The 14,880-nt window shown below is 39.2% G+C and overlaps 1 protein-coding gene across 8 annotated transcripts in view; it reads right to left on the bottom strand.

The window, feature by feature from the left end:
- TESK2 (testis associated actin remodelling kinase 2) overlaps positions 1-14,880 on the bottom strand; it is a 139,252-nt gene that overhangs the window by 115,410 nt on the left and 8,962 nt on the right. For 2 of the 8 annotated variants that reach the window (XM_059885157.1, XM_024990170.2), the window contains exons 2-3: positions 12,384-12,518; positions 11,489-11,625 (exon numbers count right to left, since the gene is read on the bottom strand). The exons of 4 other annotated variants lie outside the window; for them this stretch is intronic. The gene's annotated coding sequence lies outside the window, so the exon portion shown is untranslated. The remainder of the gene's footprint in view (positions 1-11,488; positions 11,626-12,383; positions 12,519-14,880) is intronic. 2 more of the 8 variants (XM_059885158.1, XM_005204889.5) reach the window with 1 other exon arrangement.

Here is a 14,880-nt window from a genome sequence, read left to right as displayed (position 1 = left end):
AGTGATGTCTCTGCTTTTTAATACACTAAGTTTGTCACAGCTTTCCTTTCAAAGAGCAAGTATCTTTTAATTTCATGGCTACCGTCACCATCCTCAGTGATTTTAGAACCCAAGAAAATAAAGTCACTGCTTCCCACTTTTCCCTCTTCTATTTGCCATGATCTGATGGGATTGGCTGCTATGATATTAGTTTTTTTAATGTTGAGTTTTAAGCCAGCTTTTTCACTCTCCTCTTTCACCCTCATCAAGAGGCTCTTTAGTTTCCTTTCATTTTCTGCAATGAGTGGTTATCACCTGCATATCTGAGGTTGTTGATATTTCTCCTGGCAGTCTTGATTCCAGCTTGTGACTCATCCAGCCTGGCATTTCACATAATGAACTCTACATATAAGTTAAAAGAGCAGGGTGACAATATACAGCCTTGTCGTACTCCTTTCCCAATTTTCAACCAGTCCATTGTCCCATGTCCAGTTCTAACTGTTGCTTCCTGACCTGCATACATGTTTCTCAGCAGACAGGTAAGGTAATCTGATATTCCCATCTCTTTAACAATTTTCCACAGTTTTCACTAATATTTGTTAATACTGGGTGATAGTATATTGTACTTTTTACTATATCTAACTTTTCTAATAAAAAAGAATTTTAAGTTTGTTTGTTTGTTGCCAATACAACAGCTATGCAGTATGCTCAAGCCAAAAAAACTGACAATTTGGCAAATAAATAGCATCCCAATGTCCAAGCCAAGTCTTACGATTCTCAAACTTTTATTCAACAGTTCAACTGTAGTTCTTGGTCCAAGGAGCATTTATATTTTAAGCTAAAAACTCAGAAGCACTGGGAGAATTTTTGGATAGCTTTCCTTATTCAAATCCACAAACTCAAAATATAAAAACACTCATGAAAAACACTGATATTTAGTTGTAGAGCCCTTATTATATGCTAAAGCAATACTAATTACTAGACAGTTGAGGGAGGTGAGTGGGAAAAAGTACAGTCCCCTTATGGGAGTAAGAACTTTATCAATCCATTTTGGAGAAGTGCTGAGCATGGGAAAACCTCCAAACCATGCCTTCTGCTCCCCTGGCCAACATACTGAATGACCATATTTTAAATGAAACCAACCAAGTTACAAATAGCTTTCAGTTTAATCTGATAAATTTTAATTTAGCCATAAAAGGCAGCAAAGGTGTGTATGAACAGACTCTAAAACCATATGCTGTTTTTTTTTTTAATCTGAAAATGACTAATTTTAAAATGAGACAATACATTCTTTGAAATGTGTGAGATTTTGTGCTATTTTCAGACTCTGGATTATCTCTCTTGGTGTCATTTATGGAATATTACCTTTTGATGTTAATGGTGCTCTTTAAAGTACACATTTTGGGTAGAACAAAAAAACAACTATCGAGGCTATTTGATTCAAGAGACAGCACAGATCAAGAGACGGCACAAGATCAAGAATAATGAATTTTTAGCTTGTAAAAACTTGAAATTCCTAAACGGAAGCTGATGATACTGTGAGCTGCTTCATTAAATATATCCAAGCGAGAGTCCCAGTGGTTCTCCATTAAGGGCATGTGAAAATTTAGGGGGAAGGAGGCTCTTCTCAGGGAGGAGCTATTGTCACAATGGCGGGGGTGTGCGGTGGGCACTTTTGGCATTTTAGTGGGCAGGGCCAGGGAAGCTAAATGTCCTACAATGCACACAACAGTCCTGCACAACAAAGAATTGTCTTGCCCTAAATGCCAATAGTGCCCCTGTTAAGAAGCACTGTGTGAGAAAAGCTTAATCAGTTTTGTTCTTAAACTAGGAAACAGCCTTCAGCACTCTTTCAAAAATGCCAAAATCATGTGCTTATAAGGACACAAAGAATTTTTTAGTGTGTTCTCAACTTCAGTACTTACAAACTGGGAAGTTCAGAACTTTTTCCCTTTCCCATGAACAGGTTTGTCTTTTCAAAGGCTGATTTTCACTTATCTTGGGATTGATTTCTTTTTCACAAAGAAAGTACAATTAAAAGCTTTTATTGGAGAAACTAATTGGAAAAGCTGTCAATAAAAAAGTCAGTGAACTAAATATCCTATAAGATACATTTTATCTTTTCAAAGTAGGAATTCCACAAATCATTTTCCAGAGAATTAAGAAACTTTCTTAGGACTCCCAAGTAGACCATACACTCATCCACAATGCTTCTGGAAATAATAACCACAATCACCATTTACCATAGGTCATGGATTCTACCAAGTGTTTTTGCATTTGCTATCTCTAAGCTTTATGACTCCTGAGCATCTCCTGGACAGCAAGGAGATCCAACCAATCCATCCTAAAGGAAATCAGTCCTGAATATTCACTGGAAGGACTGATGCTCAAGCTGAAACTCCAATACTTTGGGCCACCTGATGCAAAGAACTGACTCACTGGAAAAGACCCTGATGCTGGGAAAGATTGAGGGCAGGAGAAGCAGATGACAGAGGATAAGATGGTTGGATGGCATCACCAACTCAATGGACATGAGTCTGAGTAAGCTCCAGGAGTTGGTGATGGACAGGGAAGCCTGCCGTGCTGCAGTCCATGGGGTCGCAAAAAGTCGGACACGACTGAGCAACTGAACTGAGCTGAAGCTTTATGACAACTCTGCAAGATAGGTATTATCATCTCCATTTTAAAAAGAAAGAAATTACAACACTGAGAAATTAAATTCAAATAAATGTGGCTCAGCTGGTAAAAGATCTGCCTGCAATGCAAGAGACTACAGGCAATACAAGAGATGGCCTGCAATGCAGGAGACCTGGGTCCCATCCCTGAGTCAGGAAGATCCCTTGCAGAAGAAAATGGCAACCCACTCCAGTATTCTTGCCTGGGAAATCCTACAGACAGAAGAACTCGCTTGGCTATCGTCCATGGGGTCACAAGAGTCAGACACAACTTGGCAACTACACCACCACCACCAGTGACAGACTGTATTCAAATTCAGAGTTCTAATACCAAACACTTCCACTACAGAGTGTCTCCTCCAGAAAAATAGCTAAATTTCTGTGAAAAATTGTTCATTAGCTAGGTACAAAGCTACTATTATTCTCCACCCTAACTTAACAGAGACTGAAGAATATACAGACAAGAGCTCCACTAGCCTCTGGAGCAAAAGCCTTCAGTCATTTAACCACATTCCACAGGCATAAAAATTAGCATTGGCTTAAGCAGACTATTTAAAGAACAGAGGCCAAGCTGACAGGAAAGATATGCAAACTCCCAATCAGTCCTTCTTTTCCATTCTAAAGTACAGTGTTAGTTGTTTCTTACCCTTTCATTCCACAGAAATGAAGCAGATCAAACTTCACAACAACGCAGATGCAAATAAAATCCTGTAACACACTGAACAGCTATCAACCATCAGGTAATTGGATATGGCCAAGTGTCAGCCAGCGACCATAATCAACATCCATCCAAAAATGGAATCGTGTGCATGTAGTTGGTAATAAAGTTCCACAAAGTGAGTAAAAAAAGATTTCTGAAACTTTTATACCCTGGGTATAAAAAGCAGAAAAAGAATACAAACATAATGTCCTGCTATCCTAAGTATACTTTGTTTTCTATCATCATAAAAATTCCCTAACTAATTCAAAATAAATGAAGGATTCATCATGAGTAAGATGGAGCCCAGAAAACTGGCCATTTTTCAGAGTTGGAAAACTGATAAGTACATTAGCTGTATATCAAGACCAACCACATGGCAAATCTATATCACAGGTCTACTCAGCTGCTATCCTTTCTATGGACCAACATAGCAAATACAGACACATTTCAGGATGACTGCCTAATTAAAAATAAAAGCAATACTGCTGAACTTGCCATCCTGCTGTGAAATAATGAGTTGCAGTTTCCATTCAAACCAAAAGCAATCTAACATAAAAACTGGCATCCCCTATTTAATTAGTCATGAGTATACACAATGGCATATATTACTGCCAGACAGATCAAAAAGCCAGTTCTTAAAACTGTATTGTCTCTTTTGGATAAGCATATTATATGCTGTTGTAACTACAATCCACCAGGCCCTAGGTCATGACATAAAACAGAAACTTAGGTTGAAAGTTGTAAAGGCATTTAAAAGAGGTTAACTAGTCCAATCTTTCCAATATTCATTGGAAGGACTGATGCTGAAGCTGAAACTCCAGTACTCTGGCCACCTGATGCGAAGAACTGACTCTTCAATCTTTCCCTGATGCTGGGAAAGATTGAAGGCAGGAGAAGGGTCAACAGAGGATGAGACGGTTGGATGGCATCACTGACTCGATGGACACGAGTTTGAGCAAGCTCTGGGAGTTGGTGAAGGACAGGGAAGCCTGGCATGCTGCAGTCCATGGGGTCGCAGAGTCGGACGCAACTGAGCGACTGAACTGAACTGAGTCCAATCTTTCAGCCAATTCAACAATCCCCTCTATTAAAAAAATCAAATGTTGGGTCCCCACTAGGTACAAGGCATTATGGTATGTGCTATAATATTTACAGAGCATTTACTACAATCCAGATATTCCTCCAAGTGCTTTATATTTAATATCCATATCAGTTCTATAAAACAGATACTACAGTTGATCCTTGAACAGTGGTGGGGGTTAGGAACTCTGACCCTTGATGCAGTTAAACATATATATATATATATATATATATATGGTCCCCAAGTTCCTCTGCATCCAACCAGTCTCAGACCATGTGTACCATAGTATTTACTATTGAAAAAAATATGCATATAAGTGGACCCATGCAGCTCAAACTCATATTGTTCAAGGGTCAACTGTATTAGTATCCCTGTTCTATGAATGTAGAAACAAAGACATGACATGAAGGAATTACTTAACCTGCCCAAGTTCTTAGAGCCAAGACGTGGTGGGGCCAGAAATTCAAATCCAGAGCCTGTGTCATTAATCACTATACTATTACGTCTCTGAGAGGACATAGAAAACTGAATAAAACATGACTCCACCCCTCCAGGAACTTAGTCTCCCAGGAGAACACATGTAAATCAATAAGTACAATATAGCATACTAATTGTTAGTAACAGGTTAGAAGTAAGGAGGGCTTAATACTTATTGTTCTTACTTGAGGGTGAAGAAGTAGGAAAGGAAATATGTGATTTAAAAGAGGGGAACAAGGACTTTCCTGGTGGTCCACTGGTTAAAAATCTGCCTGCCAATGCAGGAGACACAGGTTCATCCCTGATCCAAGAAGATTCTACATGCCATGGGGCAACTAAGCCTGTGTGCCACAACTACTGAGCCTGTGCTCTAGAGCCCACATGCTGCAACCACTGAAGCCTGTGTCGTAGCTCATGCTCTGCAACAGGAGAAGCCACTGCAATGGGAAGCCCATGCATTGCAACTAAAGAGTAGCCCCAACTCACTGCAACTAGGGAAAGCTCATGCACAGCAACAAAGTCCCAGAGAAGCCATAAATAAACCAATTTTTTTTTTTAAAGATGAACAGAATAGGAATTCCCTGGAGATCCTCTGTAGCCTGGGTTCAATCCCTGGTTGGGGAACTAAAATCCCTCAAATCTATATGGTACAGCCAAAAAAATTTTTAAATAAAAATCATAAATAAAATTAAATTAAAAGATAAACAAAAAACCCAAAGCAATCTACAGATTTAATGCAACTCCTACCAAATTACCCATGACATTTTTCACAGAACTAGAATAATCCTAAAATTTACATGGATCCTCAAAAGAGCCAGAACAGTCGAAGCAATCCTGAGGAAAAAGAACAAAGCAGGAGGCATAACCCTCCCAGGCTTCAGACAATGCTGCAAAGCTACAGTAATCAAAACAATAAGGTACTGGCACAAAGTCAGACCTATGATTAGTGGAACAGACTAGACAGCCCAGAAATAAACCCACACACTTTCAGTTAATTAATCAACAAAGGAGGCAAGAATATACAACGGACAAAAGATAGTCTCTTCAGCAACTGATGTTAGGAAAGTTGGTCATCCACATATAAATCAATGAAGTTAGAACACTCTGTCACACCATGCACAAAAATAAACTCAAAATGGTATAAAGACTTAAATATAAGACTACTACTACTAAGTCGCTTCAGTCGTGTCCGACTCTGTGCGACCCCATGGACTGCAGCCTACCAGGCTCCTCCATCCATGGGATTTTCCAGGCAAGAGTACTGGAGTGGGGTGCCATTGCCTTCTCCCATTACCATCATTACTTTCATGTAAACAATAGAAAAGTGTTATAAATGCTCGTCTATATTTAAAAGCTTGCAAATCTAATCTTTTCTTTGTTGGTGGTGGTGGTGGTGGTTTAGTTGCCAAGTTGTGTCCAACTCTTGCAATCCCATGGACTGTAGCCTGTCAGGCTCCTCTGTCCATGGGAGTCTCCAGGCAAGAATACTGGAGTGGGTTGCCATTTCCTTCTCCAAAATTTAAGACATGACACCATTAAATTTTTAGAAGAGAACATAGGCAAAACATTCTCTGACATAAATCATACCAATGTTCTTAGATCAGTCTCCCAAGCTAATAGAAATAAGAGCAAAGTAAACAAATGGGACCTAATCAAACTTATAAGCTTTTGCAAAGCAAAAAGAAGTCATAAACAAAACAGAAACACAATCTATGAACTGAGAGAAAATATTTGCAAACAATGCAACCAATAAGGGCTTAATTTCCAAAATATACAAACATCTCATATAACTCAATAACAGAAAAACAAACGACTCAATCAGAAAATGGGCAGGGAACTTCCCTGGTGGTCCAGTGGTTAAGACTCCATGCTTCCTTTTCAGGGGCATGGGTTCAGTCCCCGGTCAGGGAAGATCACACATGCCCCATACCACCAACACCACCTCGCCAAAAAAAAGAAAATGGGCAGAAGATCTAAACAAACATTTCTCTAAAGAAAACATATAGATGGCCAACAAGCATATGAAAAGATGCTCAGCATCACTAATGATCAGAGAAATGCAAATCAAAACTACAATGAGGTACCATTTCATGCAGGTCAGAATGGCCATCATCAAAAAGTCTATAAATAGCGACTTCCCTGGTAGTCCAATGATTAAGACCCTGAGCTTCCAATGCAGGGGGCACTGATTCAATCCCTGTCAGGGTCACTAAGATATGGCATGCCATGCAACATAGTCAAAAAACAGTCTGCAAACAACAGATGCTATAGAGGTTGTGGCAGAGAAGGCAATGGCAACCCACTCCAGTGCTCTTGCCTGGAAACTCCTCCATGGATGGAGGAGCCTGGTAGGCTGCAGTCCATGGGGTCGTGAAGAGTCAGACAAGACTGAGCGACTTCACTTTCACTTTTCACTTTCATGCACTGGAGAAGGAAATGGCAACCCACTCCAGCGTTCTTGCCTGGAGAATCCCAGGGACGGAGGAGCCTGGTGGGCTGCTGTCTGTGGGGTCACACAGAGTCGGACACAACTGAAGCGACTTAGCAGCAGCAGCAGCATAGAGGTTGTAGAGATAGGGAACCCTCCCACACTGATTGTGGGAATATAAACTGATACAACCACTATGGAGAACAGTATGGAGGTTCCTTAGAAAATTAAAAATAGAACTACCCAATGATCCTGCCATCTCACTCCTGGGCATATATCCAGAGAAAACTATAATTCAAAAAGATACATGCACCTCAATGTTCACAGCAGCACTATTTACAATAACCAAGACAATGGAAGCAACCTGAAAATGTTCATTAACTTAGCATCTACGGATATTCCAAAGAGTTTCCCAAAGTAGAAAAATGAGTCAGAGGTAACCATTTACTGAGTTGCTACTATGTTCCAAAGCCCAGTCTCTTTCCTGCCTCCTTAGCTGAGATTAGATAAGAGGTCAAGGGACCATCGGAGAAGGCAATGGCACCCCACTCCAGTACTCTTGCCTGGAAAATCCCATGGACGGAGGAGCCTGGTAGGCTGCAGTCCATGGGGTCTCGAAGAGTCGGACACGACTGAGCGACTTCACTTTCACTTTTCACTTTCATGCATTGGAGAGGGAAGTGGCAATCCACTCCAGTGTTCTTGCCTGGAGAATCCCAGGGACAGCGGAGCCTGGTGGGCTGTCGTCTATGGGGTCGCATAGAGTCGGACATGACTGAAGCAACATAGTAATAGTAAGGGACCATCAACACATACAGGACAAAAAGAAACAACAGGTAAGAATAAACCCAAAAGGAAGCATGTCACACAGGCCAAAGGTGGGAAAGACAAACATATCGAAAGTCACAAACCAGTCAAACAAAATAAAGAAAAGTGTCCATTGGATTGGAAACTACAGAGGCCAGAGTTAGCTCAGCCTACTGAAACACTACCACTAGTGAGCTCTCTTTGAGCTCACTAATTCCTTCATCAGCCTGTTCTACTACTGGAAAGTTCTGATTGTTACAAAGTTTTTCCCCCCCCCAAGAAAAGCAGTGGAAAAGCACAGTATGGGGACTTCCCTGGTGGTCTAATGGTTAAGACTCTGAGCTCCCAATGCAGGGGGCACAGGTTCGCTCCCTGGTCAGGGAACTAGATCCCACATGCCACAACCAAAACCTGGCACAGTTAAATAAATATTAAGAAAGAAAGAAAGAAAAAGCATGCCACAATATTCAAATTCTAACTCTGAAGGAGAATTAAGAATATTAACAACCAAAACAATGATACTTGATTGAATCTCGATTTGAACAAACTAGGTATAAAAGACAACTGGGGAATTTTTAATAAGGACTACTATTAGCTGTTATCAGAAAGTTATTATTAACTTAAGTGTGATAATGATATTAAGATTATATAAGACCTATTTTTGGAGATACACACAGAAATAGAAGTGAAATATCATGTCTACATTTGTGCTAAAATACATCAGAAAAAAAAAGACGTAGCAAATTTTACAAAATGTTAATAATTGTTAAGATAGGTGACAGGTAAATGGGTGTTTGTTATATTTTTATCATAATAATAACAAAAACAAAAAAGGCTTCAGAAACAAAAGATGATAAACTTTTTGTCTATTAAAAAACAAATCAAGCAAATGAATGAAGCACAGAGCTCACAAACACCAACAACAGAAATGGAAAAACCAAATGGTCTTATGTTGTGTGAATGACTTCTTCTTGCTTAGAATAAAACTTCTAATAAAGTACCATATACATATTCAAAAAATGTGCTTTCTAAAACAGCTTAGAAACTAATAAAGAACCTAATGTATAGCACAGGGACCTCTATTCAATATTCTATAATGCCCTAAAGGGGAAAAGACTCTAAAAAAAGAGTTATTATATGCATATGTATTACTGATTCACTTTCATGTACAGCAGAAACTAATACTACATTGTAACAATTAACATAATATTGTAAATCCACTATACTCTAATAAAAATTAATTTAAAAAATAAAACAGCTAAGAGGAAAGAGCAGAAAATATACCATGCAAACTGTGCTAGATAATTAAAAAAAGACCCAGTGATAGCAAAGATACTGAGATTGAAAAAGCATGTAAATATAGATAAAATTTCATGAAATGAGAGCAGCGGGAGGGGGGGGACAATTTTTCTAAAATAACATATTATTACATATTATTTAAAACATGTGTATGTTCAATTCAGTTGCTCAGTCGTGTCCAACTCTTTGCGACCCCACGAATCACAGCACACCAGGCCTCCCTGTCCATCACAAACTCCCAGAGTACACTCAAACTCATGTCCATCGAGTCGGTGATGCCATCCAGCCATCTCATCCTCTGTTGTTCCCTTCTCCTCCTGCCCCCATCCCTCTCAGCACCAGGGTCTTTTCTCAACTCTTCGCATGAGGTGGCCAAAGTATTGGAGTTTCAGCTTCAGTATCAGTCCCTCCAATGAACACCCAGGACTGATCTCTTTTAGGATGGACTGGTTGTATCTCCTTGCAGTCCAAGGGACTCTCAAGAGTCTTCTCCAACACCACAGTTCAAAAGCATCAATTTTTTGGCGCTCAGCTTTCTTCACACTCCAACTCTCACATCCATACATGACAACTGGAAAAACCAGAGCCTGGACTAGACGGACCTTTGTTGGCAAAGTAATATCTCTGCTTTTCAATATGCTATCTAGGTTTGTCCTAACTTTCCTTCATGTGACCAAACTGACACAAGTTTAAAAAATTCTGACTCTAACTTAGTAGGTGAATGATCTTAGGCATATTAATTAACTTCTCCCCTAATTTACAAATTAAAGGTAAACATTAACTATACTTCACTGAGTTGTTATGATAATTAAATGAGGACATGCTAAGGAATTCTAAAAATGCATATGTGAAGGGACTTTCCTGGTGGTCCAGTGGTTAAGACTTCAAGCTCCTGATGCAGCGGACCATAGGTTCAATCCCTGGTCAGGGAACTAGTTCCCACATGCTGCAACTAAGAATTTGTATGCTGCAAGTAAAGATCCTGCATGCCACAGCTAAGACCCAGTGCCACTAATATAAAATTTTTTTAATGCATATATGAAGCATGAGAAACGCTGGGCTGGACGAAGCACAAGCTGGAATCAAGATTGCTGGGAGAAATATCAATAACCTCAGATATGCAGATGACAAAACCCTTATGTCAGAAAGTGAAGAGGAACTAAAAAGCCTCTTGATGAAAGTGAAAGAGGAGAGTGAAAAAGTTGGCTTAAAGCTCAACATTCAGAAAACGAAGATCATGGCATCTGGTCCCATCACTTCATGGCAAAAAGATGGGGAAACAGTGGAAACAGTGTCAGACTTCATTTTTTGGGGCTCCAAAATCACTGCAGATGCTGACTGCAGCCATGAAATTAAAAGATGCTTACTCCTTGGAAGGAAAGTTATGACCAACCTAGACACCATATTGAAAAGCAGAGACATTACTTTGCCAACAAAGGTCCGTCTAGTCAAGGCTATGGTTTTTCCAGTGGTCATGTACAGATGTGAGAGTTGGACTGTGAAGAAAGCTGAGTGTCGAAGAATTGATGCTTTTGAACTGTGGTGTTGGAGATTCTTGAGAGTCCTTTGGACTGCAAGAAGATCCAACCAGTCCATTCTAAAGGAGATCAGCCCTGGGTGTTCTTTGGAAGGAATAATGCTAAAGCTGAAACTCCAGTACTTTGGCCACCTCTTGTGAAGAGTTGACTCATTGGAAAAGACTCTGATGATGGGAGGGATTGGGGGCAGGAGGAAGAGGGGACGACAGAGGATGAGATGGCTGGATGGCATCACTGACTCGATGGATGTGAGTTTGAGTGAACTCCGGGAGTTGGTGATGGACAAGGAGGCCTGGCATGCTGCGATTCATGGGGTCGCAGAGTTGGACATGACTGAGCAACTGAACTGAACTGAACTGATGAAGCACAAGGCAAGTCCTAACACATAGTAAGCATGCAGTAAAAATGAGTTCCCTTTCCTCTCTCCCCAACCCCAACCTTAACCCTAGTTCTGGATGCTGCGAGTATATAACAAATTAAGTTTGGTTTTCTTCTTTATGATACCTTTTCAGTTACCAAGTTTTCTTCAGGGCAGAAACACACAAGCCTTTAAGGTCTCCTATAGAACAGGGCATCAAGAGATTCCTGGTTATCTTCTTTAAAGTTTAGCCTTAATTACCCTCCAAATCATCAAAGGCCCTCTAAAACACAATAGCAAAAAAATGTACATGATATTACATATATGATCTAACTAGGAGAGAATTGAGGACTATTATTTCCCATAACTGTAATCTGGATATAAAAAGTATGGTTTTCAATCTTTTTTTTTTTTTTTTGGCTTCTGGGATTTTAGTTCCCCAACCAGGGACTGAACCTGGGCCCTCAGCAATGAAAGCGTGGAGCTCTAACCCCTGGACTGCCAGGAAATTCCTTCTGATTTTCTTTTTTCTTTTTTAATTTCTTTTTATTTTTTTCAAATCCTTGTGTCATGGACTGACTTTCAATAGATCACAATGAAAGAACTGCTCTGCTACCCACAAAATCCCGACTCAGAAGGAAGTCGTCTACAAACGGTTTAGCACCAGGTTCCCCACAAACATGTGATGCATGACGGGCAAGAGGCTCATCTTCTAAGTACACCAAATGTATCTAAAATTTTGTATGCTGGAACATGAAGCTTGACACAGGATAAACTCATATTGGATCCTATTCAAATAAGCTGACATGCTAAAATACTAAGAGGATGTATGAATTTCCAAAATAATCTCTATTTTGATAAGTGTTCTCTTTTTTTTTTTTGGCCACTCAGCTTGTGGGATCTTCATTCACCACCAGGGACTGAAGCAGGGCCCTTGGCAGTGAGAGCACAGAGTCCTAACCACTGAACTGCCAGGGAATTTCCTGATAAATTTTCCTATTTGAATTTAAGAAGACCACTTAGGTCAGTTAGGCTACTCACCTCTTCTTTTGAGTTAGAAGGCTATTTAAGAGACTGGGGATAAAAGCAATCAAGAGAAAAGAGGAAGTTAGGTTCCTGGGGTTAGGGCCGGCTCTTCTACAGTTTACATTACAAAGTTGATGTCGAAGGAAAAATCTGATAAGAGGCAAAACAAAATTAGTAATATAAAGTATTGTCAAAAAATATTCACCAAAAATATTTTTTATTCAATCTTATTTCTCTCCCAAATGTATCATTTCTACTAAAGGGAATACTTTACAGCCATTAAAAGTGACACTTAACTACAAGCACATAAAATATATATATACAAGAATGTATTAACTTACATGCTGTCAGTAACAGAAAAAAAAAAAAAAAAACTGGAGACAATCCGAATATCCATCAATAGGGTGGTTAAATAAACTGTAGTATATCCAAATAATGTATTATATAGTCATTCAAAGAATGAGATAAGTTCTATATATACTAACATAGGGAGATGTTCAAGTTTCACTGTCCAGTGACCATAGTATGTTGCAAAACAAAATGTACAGTGCAATCTTATTTTTATTTTTTAAACAGTAAACATTAATATATAACCAAAAAACAATTTAGAGGCATTCATATATTAAACTGTCATCTTGATGGAGGAGAGGATTATACAAGACTCATTTTGGTATGGAATACATTTCTGTTCAGTTTTTTTTTTTTTTTTTCACAATTATCTTGCATTAATTTTTGCTTTTAAAAATTTAGATTAAAAGGGGTTAGAAATAAAAATCACCCTTTCATCCCTACCACCACAGGAGCTTAAATGACATGAGATGAAATTTACGATATATGTTAAATGGGAAGAGGGAAGGGCAAAAATACAAAAACTGAATAATCAATAATTATATAAAATTATGCACTGGAAAAAAAGGAATTACACCAAAGTGATAATATTGTTTTGGGTGGAAATGTATGACTCATTCTTGACTCTTACTCTAAACTATCTGTAATGCTATATTGATAATAAATATAGCAAAATGCAAATAATTTCACAGTCAATGTATAATGAACCTGAGTCTCTGAAAACATTCAATTGTGAGTGTACAGAAATAAAAATATAAAAGATGTAGTAATTCAGTTAAGTTCGTATTAACCACAGCACGCACGCATGCATGCTCAGTTGCTTCAGTCATGTTTGACTCTGCAACCCACCAGGCTTCTCTATCCATGAGATTCTGCAGACAAGAACACTGGAGTGGGGGGCCATGCCCTCGTCCAGGGGCTCTTCCCAACCAGGGATCAAACCTGCATCTCCTGCACTGCAGGCAGATTCTTCACCCACTGAGCCACCTGGGAAGCCCAACGACAGCACACTACCTGGCATTTCTTCTACTTTCTGATAGGGATTTGCTTCCTTAAAATATTTCTTTCTGATTTAAATTCAGGAAAAATATTCCACTTCAAAAATAAAAATGTATTATTTAATGTAATTATGGAGCTTTAAGAGGGCTTTTGCAGGGTTTTTTTGGTTTGTTTTGGGAGGGTTTTTTTGACCATGCCAAGCAGCTTCCCCCACCAAAGACCAAACAGAGTGCCCTGTAGTGAAAAAGCAGTCCTAACCACTGGATAACTATTAACAAAAGGTATTGGCAAACAATGCCTATTTTCATGGGTCTTCACTCTGTGTGTGTGTGTGTGTGTATGTGTGTGCACGTGTGTATACTTTCCAAATAAAGGTTCATATTCCAGTCTGAAATTTCATTTGTTTAGAGACGATTTTGATAACATTTCTATTATTTCACAGGCATAAAAGATTTCAACATCATTTCAGACTAGCCAGAAGGAAGCATTGAAGAAAGTGGGGAAAACCACTAGACCATTTAGGTATGACCTAAATCAAATCCCTTATGATTATACAGTGGAAGTGACAAATAGATTTAAGGGACTAGATCTGATAGAGAGTGCCTGATGAACTATGGACGGAGGTTCGTGACATTGTACAAGAGACAGAAATCAAGACCATCCCCAAGAAAAAGAAATGCAAAAAAGCAAAATGGCTATCTGAGGAGTCCTAACAAATAGCTGTGAAAAGAGAAGTGAAAAGCAAAGGAGAAAAGGCAAGATATACCCATTTGAATGCAGAGTTCCAAAGAATAGCAAGGAGAGATAAGAAAGCCTTCCTCAGCGATCAATGAAAAGAAATAGAGGAAAACAATAGAATGGGAAAGACTAGAGATCTCTTCAAGAAAATTAGAGATACCAAGGGAACACTTCATGCAAAGATTCGCTCAATAAAGGACAGAAATGGTATGGACCTAACAGAAGCAGAAGATATTAAGAAGAGGTGGCAAGAATACACAGAAGAACTGTACAAAAAAGATCTTCACGACCCAGATAATCACGATGGTGTGATCACCCACCTAGAGCCAGACATTCTGGAATGTGAAGTCAAGTGGGCCTTAGGAAGCATCACTACAAACAAAGCTAGTGGAGGTGAAGGAATTCCAGTTAAGCTATTTCAAATCCT

This window comes from Bos taurus, chromosome 3, assembly GCF_002263795.3.
Source record: "Bos taurus isolate L1 Dominette 01449 registration number 42190680 breed Hereford chromosome 3, ARS-UCD2.0, whole genome shotgun sequence".
NCBI lineage: Eukaryota > Metazoa > Chordata > Mammalia > Artiodactyla > Bovidae > Bos > Bos taurus.
Note: the sequence above shows the minus strand (reverse complement) of the source record. Positions and strands in the feature narration are given on the sequence as shown.